The sequence below is a fragment of the Bombina bombina genome, chromosome 5, assembly GCF_027579735.1.
Source record: "Bombina bombina isolate aBomBom1 chromosome 5, aBomBom1.pri, whole genome shotgun sequence".
In the NCBI taxonomy this organism is placed as follows: domain Eukaryota; kingdom Metazoa; phylum Chordata; class Amphibia; order Anura; family Bombinatoridae; genus Bombina; species Bombina bombina.
In genome coordinates this window covers 276572539-276589539 of record NC_069503.1, presented here as the reverse complement: position 1 = coordinate 276589539, position 17001 = coordinate 276572539, and the positions used below count along the sequence as shown (strand labels likewise).

Sequence of the window (17001 nt, the reverse complement as noted above, 5' to 3'; positions counted from 1 at the left end):
TATTACATATACAAAAATAAACCTAAATGATATATTTTAGATACCTTGTTATGCAGCCGGTATAACAAGTCATTGGAAACTCATTAAGGGGAAATGCATTTCAAAGTAAAATATATTTTTAAGAAATAATCTACTAGGGCTAGAACATGTGCCTTTTGTGAGACTAACTACTCAGTAGATAGGTGGATTAAAATTAAGTTTTATAAAACATTTTATAAAACTTAATTTTAATCTCAATGACCTAAATATGTATAGCTTAGAGGAGAGAAGGGAAAGAGGTGATATGATAGCAACTTTCAAGTACATTAAAGGGTTTAGTAAAACTGAGGCTGTGGGTATTTTACATAAAATGGAAAATTCAAGAACAAGGGTCATGAGCTCAAGCTAAAGGGTAGTAGATTCAGGAGTAATTTGAGGAAGCACTTCTTTACAGAAAGAGTGATTGATTTATGGAATAAACTTCCTCAAGAGGTAGTAGCAACAAACACTGTGGGGGACTTTAAAAATGCATGGGACAAGCATAGGGCTATCCTACGAACTAGATAAGTTTATACTGTTAGGTAAGGTCGGGCAGACTTGCTGGGCCTATGGCTCTTATCTGCCGTCAATATCTATGTTTCTATTTAAGAATGTCATAGGGTATATATATCTTTAATAGCCAGTAAAACTAGATACAGTGCTGCATCCACCTCAACTCTGGTCTTTAGCATATCTTCTTTTATTTTTTCTTTCTGTTGCATCTTATTTTCTTTTGTTATATACAAGCTTATTATAGCATTTTTGTTTTACCTTTTTTTAATTCCCACTTCAGATGACTTGAATATAACATTTATATGCGATTGCAATTTAACCGATTTGAAACAGCTGAAATACAGGCTAACCGGCCATCGCGAGGGTTCCAGGGCTGTAGGAGTGCTCGTCTCCCCCAAAGCAGGCAGACCACGCTGTTTCTGCATACCCAGACAGTAAGGAATGCAGAAATAGGGCAGTCTCGCCACAGTTAGCGAGACTTATGCTCCTACAACACTGGAGATGGCTGACATACTAGGTATGGCTGTTGCAAAGTGGTTAAACAATTCTATAACTGTTTCTCATAGGAAACACAATTTAGTGTATTACATCACAAAATTTTATGTTTGTATTTTTAAATGTGTTTTAGTTTATATAAATATGTATAATGATTTCTAAATAACTTTTTTTAATATATATATATATATATATATATATATATATATATATAATATATATATATATATATATATATATATATATATATATATGACAATAGGTTTGTTGAATGAATGTAATAGTTGTTCAGCTGTCAAAACCCCTTTTATTTATTTATTTTCCTCAAACTTAAAGGGACACTCGGGTCAAATTAAACTTTCATGATTCAGATACAGCATGCAATTTTAAACTTTCCAATTTACTTCCATTAAAAAAAATGTTCACACTCTTTTATATTTATACTTTATATTCACCAGCTCCTATTGAGCATGTGCAAGAATTCACAGAATATACGTATATGCATTTGTGATTGGCTGATGGCTGTCACATGGTACAAGGGGAGTGGAAATAGACACAACTTTGAAATTTGTTAGAAAGAAATATACTACTCGTTTGAAGTTCAGAGTAAGTGCTATTGCATTGTCTTGTTATCATGCATTTGTTAATTATGCAAATCTACTGTATTTTCTGGTCCTTTAAAGGGACATAATACTTATATGCTAAATCACTTGAAAGTGATGCAGCATAACTGTAAAAAGCTGACAGGAAAATATCACCTGAGCATCTCTAGGTAAAAAAGGAAGATATTTTACCTCACAATTTCCTCAGCTAACCAGAGTAAGTATTCTGTAAAAAGTTATTCTTCAGCTGCAAGGTTTTTTTTTTTAAAAAAAAAAGAAGAAATGAACAGCCAATCGGCATCAGCAGTGCTGAGGTCATGAACTGTTTTACTGTGATCTCATGAGATTTCATAGTAAACTTCCTTAAACTGAATTAGGGAAATAAGATGAGTGTGCATGAAGCACTCTCCCTTGCCTGTCCTGGGACAGACATACTGATTTGCTGCTTAAAGTCCTTTACAATGGGGTGTGAATACTTTAGACATTTTGAGGTAAAATATCTTTTTTACATAGAGGTGTTCAGGTGATATTTTATAGTCTGCTTTTTACAGCTATGCTGCATCACTTTCAACATTTGGGTATCATGGCCCTTTAAAGAGTTTTTACAGATATAAAAAGTTACTTCGTCTTCATTACACTCAGTAATGCTTGGAGTGGGGCCACAGAAAAAGCGCACAAGTGCAATAAAAGTGCGATTACAGTTGACAAATGATTGGATCTCACACATCTGTAGATGAAATAAAGCAGATCAGACAGAAAAAAAAAATAGCAAGGCGGGGCAGCAGGCTAAAGCTTAAAACATAGCGATTATTACCAGTAAACGCTCTGTTTTAAGCTTTAGCCTGCTGCCCCGCCTTGCTATTTTTTTTTTCTGTCTGATCTAGATGCATTTTGTCAGACCATCGGAAGGTCTGTGAGCGGTTTGCGGGGCTCCGTTTTACGGCTGCTAGCTTGGTAAGGAGGAGACTGTCTGTCTTTCTTTTGCCGGTGTTGACGTAGAGCATAGAGGAGCGGAACAACTGAATGGCTGTGATTTCGGCTACAGGTGAGCGCGCAGGGGATGTAACACAGTACCCGGAATGACAGAAGTCAAGGTACTGTTTGAAACTTTGTCATATACTGACGCTTTAGTCACCCTGATAACGGCAACCTGTCTAACATATGAGGCTCTCTATTGCCACTACTTGAGCGCTGTTAAGGGTCATTTCACTTGAGACACCATGAAATAAAGCAGTTCTGGTGATTTATAAAGATTTCCTTTTTTAAAGTCTACTAAATGGGGAAAACAAATTCTCAGGAACTTAGATGTGGGCATTGACCAAATTGCACAAAACATTCAACACTTTTATAAGCTTGGGATCAGACCCCAAGACTACATTTTAGTTTATTAAAGGGACATGGAACCCAAAAAAAATTCTTTCTTGAGTCAGAGTATACAATTTTAAACAACTTTCTAGTTTACTCCTATCATCATTTTCTATTTGTTCTTTTGATATCTTTTGTTGAAAATCGGCTATTTAAACTCGCGAGCAGGCACGTGTCTGCAGCACTATTTGCCAACCGTTTTGCCAAAATGTTATCTATTTGCAAGAGAACTAGATGGTAGCACTATTCCTGCCAAGTAGTGCTCCAGGCACCTGCCTAACTATCTCTTCAACATTAATACCATGGGAACAAAGCAAATTTCATAAAAGAGGTAAACTGGGAGAAAGAAAAAATGGAATGCTCTTAATCATCATAGAGAATGTTTGGGTTTCATATCCCTTTAGTTATTATCCTTTGTTAGTCTAGAATGTCCCTATCACAGTTCATTGTTTCATTTTCTCATATCCGTAGATAGCTGAATGCTGCAAATTAAATTACTTCTAAATCTGTTAGGAGACGTGTTGGACTCGTAGGAATCGGCACGTGAAACTGCAAACCTGAATGAGCTAGCTTAACTGTTAATAAACTTGGGTTTAAGCAAACTAAATGCTTCAAATTACTCAGGATCTTATTACTCCCAAGTGAGTGAATACTGAATAGAAAATAAATGTGTCTAATTGAGTTTATTTTATTTTAATTACTTGCTCAAACAGTTAGAGACCATTATTTTTATGTGTACTCTCTTTCTGAACCATGTCACCAAAACAGTTGTGATTAATGGATCCTAAGTGGCATAAAACTGATGGGCTCCCAGTTTAGACTTGTTTATCCAACATTTACTGGTCTATAAAACTGTTAGCTCTTAAACAAGTGTCATGGCACATAAAAATAAAATGCAAAATGCAGAATGCTTTAAGACTTATCTTATGTACAAAGTAGTTTTTTCAGTAAGGCAGTTATTCCAGTAAAATGTGCTTTTAAAAAACACAGAGAGAATAGATTTAGAACTTGTGTTTAGCCTCTGATATCAACATACTAAACTTACTGATCAGATAAAAAAATTTGTGTTCTCAGTATTAAAAGAACATAAAACATGTCTTACTTTTGTGTAGAAAAAGTGCTTTGTCCCACGCTCCCTAAGAGGCCAAAAAGCAAATTCTGTAACCTTCAAATGGCTGCAAATCAAATAGCAGATATAGCAAATTTTCAGCAGTTTGAAAACCTAGGTTACAGATTTTGCTTTTTGGCCTCTCAATGGAGCGTGGGATAAAGCACAAATTTTACATAAATGCAAGAGGTATTTAATGTCCCTTTTCAAAGGACTATTAAATACAGTAGAATTGCACAATCACTAAGGGCATAATAAAAACAATAATGCATTAAAGGGATAGAAGGGTCAAAAATTAAATGTGCATTTCAATTTGAAATATAAGCATTTTTGCGGTTTACTTTCATTAGCAAAAATGCTTCTAGTAAAAGTTTTCACTGTTTTTCAATGATATACACACATATGCTGTGAGGGCCCATGCACCAGTATTCAAACACTGCACCTTCTCAGAGTCAGCAGTGACTTGTATGACACTAAGTCTACAGAAGTAGTACCCACCAAGCGATCTCTCTGAGCAGTCATGGAGTTTGAACACTGGTGCACGGGCCCTCACAGGATATGTGTGTATGCCGCAGAAAAATACAGTATATATATATATATATATATATATATATATATATATATATATATATATATATATATATATATATATATATATATATATAGTAAAGTATATTGCAAAAACGATAATTTCAAATTGAAATGCAGCCATGCCATTTAACTTTTGACCTTTCTATTTCTTTAACACTGAATTTTAAATGAGCAGCAATTTTATTTCATACATTACTCCTGGGAATTGCTCTTCTCTACCACTAGGAGGAGGCAAACATTCTCAAGAACCCAATAAAACCCCTCCTACCTCACACATACCTCAGTCTTTACTTTGCCTCTACTGGAGGTGGTTAAAGAATGAGGATGTGCTTTTGATTCTTCAGAGACAGGGGTTTTCAGTTTATATTGAGGCCCTGTTTCCCCTCAGGGTACAGTGCTTGTCAGAGGAATGCACATGGGGTATGGTTTGTGAATCTTTTTTCACCTCATGGGAAATGTTTAATAAACCTTCCATAACTGGTCACAGGGACATGTCTTTTGCCTCTCTTTATGGATCTACAATATACTTGTATTCCTTAGCCTCTGCTTTTCTTGTGTTGATTCACATAAAAGGCTTATTTGTTCAAATCCCTGTGTTTTGTGCCTGCTTTGGGAACCTCAAGACGCCGGAGCCAGGCGTGGGGTTCTTTGGGACTTTGTATTTGTAAATTAGCAGTGCACCGGAGTGTTAACCGGATGGTGTGTGCCGTTTCTTCTGCTATATATATATATATATATATATATATATATATATATATATATATATATATATATATATATATATATATATATATATATATATAATCTCAAAAGAGAGAGAACAGCACTCCTGAGATAGAACAAAAGCTAGAATAACTTCCATGCCTGTTCATTTTTATTACAACTCAGGGTGCGCATTCTTTTAGCACACTATGCCCTTTCACAGAGAAAAAATATCCTGTAGCATATCAGTCTGACCCTGCCCAATGACAGTCCAGCACCAAAATACCAGGCAATTCCTCTCTGAACAAGAGAAACAACAACCCCAGACTATCATTTCGGCCTTCTGTGGGCCTCGTCAGTGAGGTGCAGTTGTATATCTCTAAGGGCAAGTGTGCACGGAGTCCACGTCTGGTTTCCCCATTCCTCTTAGGGAGACCCAAGAGTAATTTGCATAAATTTCAAAAAAGAGAGAACAGCACTCCTGAGAGAGCAAAAGCTAGAATAACTTCCATGCCTGGAGTGCTGTTCTCTCTCTTCTGATATATCTATATATATCCCTGGGACTGAATCCTTTACACTATTCCCTTGCTGTTTTGGATGAGTCGGCTTTACGTCCCTTTAGTCTTTCTATAGTTCTTTCACGATTCAGATGGTTTACGTACCGTACTTATTGGGTTAGGACACATTTGTCCTCAGCTATGCCCAGGAGCGTTATATGCCTTCCGATATAATGTTAATGTCTCCTGCTTTGTTTTGTTTAATTAATTGAACACCTCTAATAAGACCAACTTTCAATCACATCATTCCATTTAAACGCATACCACATGTGCATGTAATGCTCAAGCATGGCTTGCACAAACCTGGTGTAAATAGACTTTCTTCACAGTAGTCATTTTGATATGAAATTGTAGGACTAATACAGGTGTTAGCAATAACATTAAAGGGACAGTCTACACCACCATTTTTATTGTTTAAAAAGATAAATAATCCCTTTATTACCTATTCCCTGTAACCAACACAGTTATATTAATACACTTTTTTATCCTCTGTGATTACCTTGTATCTAAGCCTCTGAAAAACTGCCGCCTTATTTCAGTTCTTTTGACATACTTTTATTTTAGCCAATTAGTGCTGGTTCCTAGGTAGCTCCACGTGCATGAGCACAATGTTATCTATATGACACACATGAACTAAAACTATAAAATTTGCATTTAAATTAGAGGCGGCCTACAAGGTCTAAGAAATTTAGCATATGAGCCTACCTAGGTTTAGCTTTCAACTAAGAATATCAAGAGAACAAAGAAAAATTGGTGATAAAAGTAAATTGGAAAGTTGATTAAAGTTGCATGCCCTATCTGAATCATGAACGTTTATTTTGGACTAGACTGTCCCTTTAATTAGGGTTCCATTTATTTAGGTTTACGAGAGCCAGGTTCTTGCTATTGCCCAAGTGTAAGGTGAGGTCACACTAAATACTTGCCACTTTAGCCTAAATAAGTAGTTTTTTTAATCTTGTTCTCTTTTACTGCATACAAATATCCTGTATTTTCTGGTTGTATTCTAATAAAGAGAGTGAGAAATAATTATATATGGTCATATTATACCATTGCATCTAATGGTGGCCTAAGACACTTGCATAGTACTGTATATCTCTATGGTTGAAACACAAAAGATAAACTGCATATCACTTATTAGTGTCATTAAACACTATTAAGAGAGATCAATAAATATACAGGCTCTTCAACCTGTGAAGTAAACTCTAAACCCCTGAAACTGCCATTTAGTTTTGTCTACAATCCTATGAATTTGGTTTTTAGAATACAAAATTGGGAGATTGATGACAATAACAATTTTGTGCTGTTTTCGAGAGGTAACCATTTCAACACTTGAGGGATATTAACAGCAGTTGTATTTTAGGAATGTTACCACTGGACAAAACACACTTAAAATAATATCTGAAGTTTAGAAATTATCAGTCAAAAAACAAGTACAAGACTGTGATCGACTCAGTAGTCCTGTACAAGCTGTAGTGCAATAATAAAATGCTGAAATGTGTTAAATAATATGTATATACTCAGACAGGATGGAAGAATATGTAACCTTCAAAGGATACAGGTTTTATTGAAGACAGCAAATAGAATTGTTCTATAAAATCCACCAGTTTAAAAAAAAAAACTTCAAGTGGCCATAGGAGAATGTAATTAGTCTTATTATTTGATAGTCGCCACTTTAACTTTATCTCTGGGAGAAAACTGAACCGTACCCCCCCCCCCCCTTTTGTTCCAAATCTACTCTCTATATCTGTTTCCTCACTAATTTTGGTTGCACCCTGGACTTTTCCTAGCACGTAACCTCTCTTTCTTTCATGTAATTGGCAAGAGTCCATGAGCTAGTGACGTATGGGATATAAAATCCTACCAGGAGGGGCAAAGTTTCCCAAACCTCAAAATGCCTATAAATACACCCCTCACCACACCCACAATTCAGTTTTACAAACTTTGCCTCCTATGGAGGTGGTGAAGTAAGTTTGTGCTAAGATTTCTACGTTGATATGCGCTTCTCAGCATTTTTTGAAGCCTGGTTCCTCTCAGAGTACAGTGAATGTCAGAGGGATGTGAAGGGAGTATTACCTATTGAATACAATGGTCATCCTAACGGGGATCTATTTCATAGGTTCTCTGTTATCGGTCGTAGAGATTCATCTCCTACCTCCCTTTTCAGATCGACGATATACTCTTATATACCATTACCTCTACTGATTCTCGTTTCAGTACTGGTTTGGCTATATGTGGATGGGTGTCTTTTGGTAATTATGTTTTCTTTTATTTAAGACACTCTTAGCTATGGTTTGGCACTTTATATAAAGTTCTAAATATATGTATTGTACTTATATTTGCCATGATTCAGGTTTCAGTATATTTCCTTTTCTTGCAGACTGTCAGTTTCATATCTGGGAAATGCATTTTTAAGAAAAAAAAATTCTTACGTGGGGTTTAGTCTTTTTCAAATTGACTCTTTTAAATTGCGGGCTGTATTAGGCTTGCGAGGGCGCAAAATGCCAAAATTTATTGCGTCATTCTTGGCGCAAGATTTTTTTGACGCAAATTCAGCATTTCCGGCATCTTGGTTGGAGCTGAGTCTTTCAGAAGGTTTCGTCATCTATGACACAAGTGTTTCTTTTCCGGATGTCTTTGGCGCCAAAAAAATATTTTTCTGTTTGTTGTGCGTCATACTTGGCACAAAAATATTTTCATTATTTTAAGACCCCATTCTTTTGCCTCTGGTCTTTTTTTCTATGTCAGAAGTCTATGCTGTTTGCATTTTTTTCCCCCATTCCTGAAACTGTCATATAAGGAAATTGATATTTTGATTTATATGTTGTTTTTTCTCTTACATTTGCAAGATGTCTCAAAACTGTTCCTGTATCAGAAAACACTGTTGGATTCCTGCTGACTGATATCAGTCCTACCAAAGCTAAGTTCATTTATTTTAATGTTATGAATTTTTATCTTTAGCTGTGGTTTGTAATAAGTTATCATGATAAAATTTTACATGCAGAGAAAATGTCCATCAGTATTAATGCATTGTCTATTGCTATTCTTTTAACATCTAATGTACAAGATATACCTGGGAATTTCTAAGAATATTTTTCTGATTCTATTTAGAAGGCTTTGTCTGCCATCCCGCCTTCTAATAAAATGTAAAGGTCTTTTTTTAAACTTCTCATTTAGTTGATGATGAATTTTCAAATGACCGACAACATACTGAATTGTCCTCCTCTAATGAGGATCTATCTGATTCAGAAGATCCTTCATCAGATATTGACACTAACAAATCTACTTTTTATTTTAAATGGAGTACATTCGTTCTTTGTTGAAAAAGTGTTGATTATATTGGATATTGAGGAGACTAGTCCACTTGATTTTAAGGCTAGTTAACATTTCAATTCTGTTTATTAACCTCCTGTGGTTACTTTAGAGGTTTTTTTCCCATTCCTAATGCTAGGGAATGGAATAGGCCTGGTACGTCTTTTATTCCTTCTTTAAGGTTTTAAAAATTGTATCCTTTGCCAGCAGTTAGTTTGGAGTTTTATGAAAAGATCCCCAAAGTTAATGAGGCTATCTCTACTCTTGCTAAACGTACTACTATTCCTATGGAAAATAGTATTTATTTTAAAGATCCTTCAGATGGGAAACTTGTATCTTATCTAAGGAAAATTAATTTATTTTCTGGTCCTTTTCTTAGGCCTGCAATTTCTTTGGCTGATGTTGCAGCTGTTTCATCTTTTTTGGTTGGAAACTTTAGCGCAACAAGTATCGGATTATGATTTGTTTAGCATTGTTAACTTGATTCAACATGCTAATAATTTAATTTGTGATGCCATTTTTTGATATTATCAAAATTGAGGTTAAATCTATGTCTTTAGCTATTTTAGCTAGAAGAACTTTGTGGCTTAAATCTTGGAATGCTGATTTGATTTCTAAATCCAGATTTCTATTTTCTTTCCTTCCAAGGTAATAAATTATTTGGTTCACAGTTGGATTCAATACTTTCAACTGTTACTGTGGGGAAGGGAGTTTTTTTGCCTCAAGATTAAGTTCTAAGGGTAAATCTTTTTGTTTCATTTTTCGATTTTTGTTCTTAATAAGGAACAGAAACCTAATTCTTCCCCAAGTAATATGTTTCTCATTGGAATCTTTCTTCAAAATGGAATGAATTCAAGCCATTTAAGAGATCAAAGCCAGCCCCCAAATTCACATGAAGGTGCGGCCCTTATTCTAGCTTAGCTGATAGGGGGCAGGTTAAGATTTTTCTAAAGTTGTTTGGTTCAATTCGGTCCAAACTTCTTAGATTCAGAATATTGTTTCTCAGGGGTACAGAATAGGATTCAGAGTAAGACCGCCTGTGAGAAGTCTTTTTCTCTCTCACATATTCCAGCAATCCCAGTAAAGGTTCAGACTTTCCTGAAGTTTGTTTCAGACCTGGAGTTATCTGGGGTGTTCATACCAGTTCCGTTTCAGGAACGGGGTCTGGGGTTTTATTCAGAACTATTCATTGTCCCAAAGAAAGAAAATCTTTTGAATTGTCATGTAAGAGTACCATCTTTCAGAATGATGATTATAAAGTCTATTCTGCCTTTTGTTCAGCAAGGGCATTATTTGCCCACAATAGACTTACAGGATGCATATCTTTATATTCTGTTTCATTCAGATTATTATCATTTTCTGATATTCTCTTTTTTAGACAAGCATTACCAATTTGTTGCTCTTCCTTTCTGACCTAGCAACAGCTCTAGGAATCCTTTCAAAGACGATATCTTGGTACTTGCTCAGTCTTTTCATTCTGCAGAATCTCATACGATTAAACTTCTGTTGTTCCTTCAAAGATATGGTTGGAGGATCATTTTACCAAAAAAAGTTCCTTGATTCCTCTTACAAGGGTCACCTTTTTTAGGTTTCCAGATAGATTGTGTCAATGTCTTTGTCTCTAACAGACAAGAGACAATTTATATTGGGTTTAGCTTGTCGGAACCTTCAGTCTCTATTATTTCCTTCAGTAGCTATATGCATGGAAGTTTTAGGTCTCATGACTGCAGCATCAGACTCGATTCCCTTTGTTCGTTTTCATATGAGACCTCTCCAGTTTTGTATGCTGAATTAATGGTGCAGGGATTATACTAGGATATCACATTTAATATCCTTGAATCCCAATATTCAACTATCTCTGACTTGGTGGTTAGATCACCTTCGTATAGTTTTACGGGTCTCTTTAGTTCATCCAACCTGGACTGTGATCACAACAGATGCGAGTCTTTTAGGTTGGGGAGCTGTCTGGGGATCTCTGACAGCACAAGGGGTTTGGAAATCTCAAATGACGAGATTACCAGTCAATATTTTGGAACTCCATGCGATTCTCAGAGCTCTTCAGTTTTGGCTTCTATTAAAGAGAGACGTTTATTGGTTTTCAGACAGACAATGTCACAACTGTGGCGTATGTCAATCATTAGGGTGGGACTCACAGTCCTCAGGCTATAAAAGAAGTATCTTGGATACTTGCTTGGGCGGAATCCAGCTCCTGTCTAATTTCTGCAGTCCATATCCCAGGTATAGACAATTGGGAAATGGATTATCTCAGTCGTCAGACCTTACATCCATGAGTGGTCTCTTCACCCAGATGTGTTTTTTTAAATTGTTCAGATGTGGGGGCTTCCAGAAATAGATCTGATGGCATCTCATCTAGACAAGAAACTTCTCAGGTACCTATCCAGGAATCCTCAGGCGGAAGCAGTGGATGCATTGACACTTCCTTGGAGTTATCAACCTGCCTATATTTTCCCACCTCTAGTTCTTTTTCCAATATTGATTTTCAGAATCATCATGGAGCAATAGTTTGTGCTGCTGGTGGCTCCAGCATGGCCGCACAGGTTTTGGTATGTGGATCTTGTTCGGATGTCCAGTTGCCAACCTTGGCCACTTCCGTTAAGGCCAGACCTTATATCTCAAGGTTTGTTTTTCCATCAGGATCTCAAATCATTAAATTTGACGGTATGGAAATTGAACGCCTAGTGCTTAGTCATAAATGTTTCTCTGACTCAGTGATTGATACTATGTTGCAGGCTTGTAAATCTGTTTCTAGAAAGATTTATTATCGAGTTTGGAAGACTTACATTTCATGGTGTTCTTCTCATAAATTCTCTTGGCATTCTTTTAGAATTCCTAGAATTTTTCAGTTTCTTCAGGATGGTTTGGATAAGGGTTTGTCTGCAAGTTCCTTGAAAGGACAAATCTCTGCTCTTTCTGTCTTATTCCACAGAAAAATTGCTAAACTCCCTGATATTCATTGTTTTGTTCAGGCTTTGGTTCATATCAAGCCTGTCATTAAATTAATCTCTCCTCCTTGGAGTCTTAATTTGGTTTTGAAGGCTTTTCAGGCTCCTCCGTTTGAGCCTATGCATTCTTTGGTCATTAAATTGCTTTCTTGGAAAGTGTTGTTTCTTTTGGCCATCTCTTCTGCTAGAAGAGTTTCTAAATTATCTGCTCTTTCTTGTGAGTCTCCTTTTCTGATTTTTTTAATCAGGATAAGGCGGTTTTGTGGATTTCATTTAAGTTCTTACCAAAAGTTGTGAATTCCAACATTAGTAGAGAAATTGTTGTCCCTTCTTTGTGTCCTAATCCTAAGAATTCTTTGGAAAGATCTTTACATTCTTTAGATGTGGTAAGAGCTTTGAAATTTTATGTTAAAGCTACTAAAGATTTCAGGAAGACTTCTAGTCTATTTGTTATCTTTTCTGGTTTTAGGAAAGGTCAGAAGGCTTCTGCCATTTCTTTGGCATCTTGGTTAAAGCTTTTGATTCATCACGCTTATTTGGAGTCGGGTAAATCCCCGCCTCAGAGGGTTACGGCTCATTCTACTAGGTCAGTTTCCACTTCCTGGGCTTTTAAGAATGAAGCTTCAGTTGATCAGATTTGCAAAGCAGCAACTTGGTCTTCTTTGCATACATTTACTAAATTCTACCGTTTTGATGATTTTTCTTCTTCAGAAGCAGTTTTTGGTAGAAAAGTTCTTCAGGCAGCTGTTTCAGTTTGATTCTTCTGCTTATAATTTCAGTTTTTTTCTTTTTCATTATAAGATTAAAACTTATGATTTGGGTTGTGGATTAATTTTTTCAGCGGAATTGGCTGTCTTTATTTTTTATCCCTCCCTCTCTAGTGACTCTCTTGTGGAGTTCCACATCTTGGGTATTTGCTATCCCATACGTCACTAGCTCATGGACTCTTGCCAATTACATGAAAAAAAACATAATTTATGTAAGAACTTACCTGATAAATTAATTTCTTTCATATTGGCAAGAGTCCATGAGGCCCACCCTTTTTTTATGGTGGTTATTATTTTTTTGTATAAAGCACAATTATTCCAATTCCTTTGTTGATGCTTTTTACTCCTTTCTTTATCACCCCACTTCTTGGCTATTTGTTAAACTGAATTGTGGGTGTGGTGAGGGGTGTATTTATAGGCATTTTGAGGTTTGGGAAACGTTGCCCCTCCTGGTAGGATTGTATATCCCATACGTCACTAGCTCATGGACTCTTGCCAATATGAAAGAATTTAATATATCGGGTAAGTTCTTACATAAATTATGTTTTTTACTAAGACTCTGCCTTCATGACTGAAATTTACGCATGTATTTAACAGATATCTCTATTTCAGTAGTCTCCGGTAAAAAAAGTGAGAACATTTGTTTTCTTGTTGGAAATAGATTTATTTAATATAGAGGAACTGTGTTGATATAACAATTCTCTATTCAATACCCACCGTGACATGTTTATTATTTGTTTATCATGGTTATTTGACAATGTGATATTACTGTACATTTTTATTGGAAAATCAATAAAAAAAAAAAAATTCAAAAATAGAATGCAACTAAAACATGGAGGTTATGCAGAAGATATACAACTAAAAATGTGCAAGTTTTATATTTACATATAGGAAGAAGAAAAAATATAAACAGCGCTTGGCCTATATTAGAATATAGGATAGCTAGGGATGTAAAACAACTTGGTTAAAAGTGCTAGATATAATGCTTCAAACTGATCCAATGAATATAAAATATGTATTAATACATCGATATATAGATAATAACAAACAATTTATCTTGATTCGGATATTTAAAATAGGCTAAGATAAAAATAAAAAATATAAAATCATTAAAAATAAATAAAAAAATAAAAAAAATATATAATGGCTTGGGATTTTTAAAGGCAATAAAATTCTAAAGAGGGGATAACTCCTACTTCGGCTATTTGAGTGAACCACCTTTTAATATTACATTAGTATTGATAGAGCCAGCTCAATTGAAATACCATCAGTAGTTATTGGCAAAAAAATTTACAATTATTTATTCGCCTGAGAGCGTAGTTATGTTGCAATGAACAGATCTTTTTAGCAACAAAGTCCCATAGCGACTAAAACAGCAGAAGCAACAAAGTGTCTGTTTCAAACATCAATGTCCTTGTTAAAATATGTGAGCAGTCTCTATAGGTGTAGATAGTAGAAATAAATCAGATAGTAGCGGGTTAAACCTTGTGAATCATAAACATTCCGGAGCTATTCGGCATTTGAAAGCGGTTAAACATACTTCCGCAAATAATATACAGTGAAAGTCAGTGTTATAACAAGCGGGTATACTTTACCGGACCCCTGTTGGTTGGACTACAGCGTCTGTAGTGTTATGTCTCTGCGGTCTGTCCTGACCCGTCAGCAGTCAGTCTCACCTCTGACCTGGTAGTGTAATGACGTAACGGTTTCTTCGTTAGTGTAGATCAGTACCGTTTCAGTCACTCCGGGCGTCTGATTTGCTTAAGGGGTTTAGCCGGTATCCCTTCCGCTTATACCAATTGTTAATCCACTCCCAGTTGTTGCAATCAAATTATCTGTATTGTACTCTGTGCAGAGTATTAGAAATTCACTGGCTTCTTGCTGACTTTAGTTGCCAGTTCGAATGGGAATAGTTCCAATAGTATCAATAGTAGAATACTCTTCTTTGCTCCTTGAATCAACGTCTACGTGTTTCACCTCAGTGTATGCTTTATCAAGACTGATGAGTCTTGATAAAGCCTACACTGAGGTGAAACACATAGACGTTGATTCAAGGAGCAAAGAGTACAATACAGATAATTTGATTGCAACAACTGGGAGTGGATTAACAATTGGTATAAGTGGAAGGGAATCCGGTTAAACCCCTTAAGCAAATCAGATGCCCGGAGTGACTGAAACGGTGCTGATCTACACTAACGAAGAAACAGTTACGTCATTACACTACCAGGTCAGAGGTGAGACTGATTGCTGACGGGTCAGGACAGACCGCGGAGACATAACACTACAGACGCTGTAGTCCAACCAACAGGGGTCCGGTAAAGTATAACCGCTTGTTATAACACTGACTTTCACTGTATATTATTTGCGGAAGTATGTTTAACCGCTTTCAAATGCCGAATAGCTCCGGAATGTTTATGATTCACAAGGTTTAACCCGCTACTATCTGATTTATTTCTACTATCTACACCTATAGAGACTGCTCACATATTTTAACAAGGACATTGATGTTTGAAACAGACACTCTGTTGCTTCTGCTGTTTTAGTCGCTATGGGATTTTGTTGCTAAAAAGACCTGTTCATTGCAACATAACTACGCTCTCAGGCGAATAAATAATTGCAACATTTTTTGCCAATAACTACTGATGGTATTTCAATTGAGCTGGCTCTATCAATACTAATGTAATATTAAAAAGTGGTTCACTCAAATAGCCGAAGTAGGAGTTATGCAAATTAGAGGTTGAGGAGACGTCCTCCCCTCTTTAGAATTTTATTGCCTTTAAAAATCCCAAGCCATTATATATATTTTTTATTATTATTTTTATCTTAGCCTATTTTAAATATCTGAATCAAGATAAATTGTTTGTTGTTATCTATATATCGATGTATTAATAAATATTTTATATTCATTGGATCAGTTTGAAGCATTATATCTAGCACTTTTAACCAAGTTGTTTTACATCCCTAGCTATCCTATATTCTAATATAGGCCAAGCACTGTTTATATTTTTTCTTCTTCCTATATGTTCACCCCAGAATAAAATGTGTTTTGTGAACAAACTTGAATAGAAAGATTAAGAAGCGCCTCACTTGCACATAGGGTTGCAAGTGAGGCGCTTCTTAATCTTTCTATTCAAGTTTGTTTACAAAACACATTTTATTGAGGGTATTTAAGTGTTCTCTCTGATAAAATAAAAGGCTTCTGTATGTATGCCTGCATAATATACTGCTCTTTAATACAAATTAAGACTAACAGTGTGTTATAGTCAAAACATCTGGTAATGCTCACACTAAAATAATGGTTCAACGCCATTGTAGATGCAAATGAGTTTCTCTTGACAAGAAATGCAATTTGTCACTGAAATTAAAATTGCATTTCTATCTGTGTTTACATACAAGGTCAACAACTATGTGTTTTGGTTGTGTGAAATATAATTTTTTAAACAGTTTTACTGAACAAACTTTTGTTTACAATTGCATGTTCTATGTGAATTATGAAAGTTTCATTTTGACTTTACTGTCACTTTAATTATTTTGATTGTGGCTTATGTAAGTGCTTCTAATAGCTGTTATTGGTAGTCACAACAATCACCAGGATAGTATTAATTAGTTACAGGGACATGAAACCCCACATTTTTCTTTCATGATTCAGATAGGGCACAACATTTTAATCAACCTTCCAATTTACTTCTGTCATCAATTTTGCTTCATTCTCTTGATATCCTTTATTAAAGGAGCAGCAATGCAAACCTGAGAGCTAGCTGAACTCATCAGTAAGCCAATGACATATGAGTGGTCACCAATCAGCAGCGTGTGCCCAGCTCCTGAGCTTACCTAGATATGTTTTTCAACAAATGATACCAGGAGAGCGTAGCAATTTAGATAACAGAAGTAAATTGTAAAGTTGGCTAAAATTTTATGAGCTTTCTGAATAATGAAAGCAACATTTTGGGTTTCACGTCCCTTTAATAAATCACATGGCAATATGTTTGGTAAGTTTTACTGCTCAAATGT

At 35.6% G+C, this 17001-nt stretch overlaps 1 protein-coding gene across 2 annotated transcripts in view; it reads left to right on the top strand.

The window, feature by feature from the left end:
- Window positions 1-17001, top strand: part of MINDY3 (MINDY lysine 48 deubiquitinase 3) — a 325101-nt gene that overhangs the window by 232590 nt on the left and 75510 nt on the right. The window lies entirely within an intron of this gene.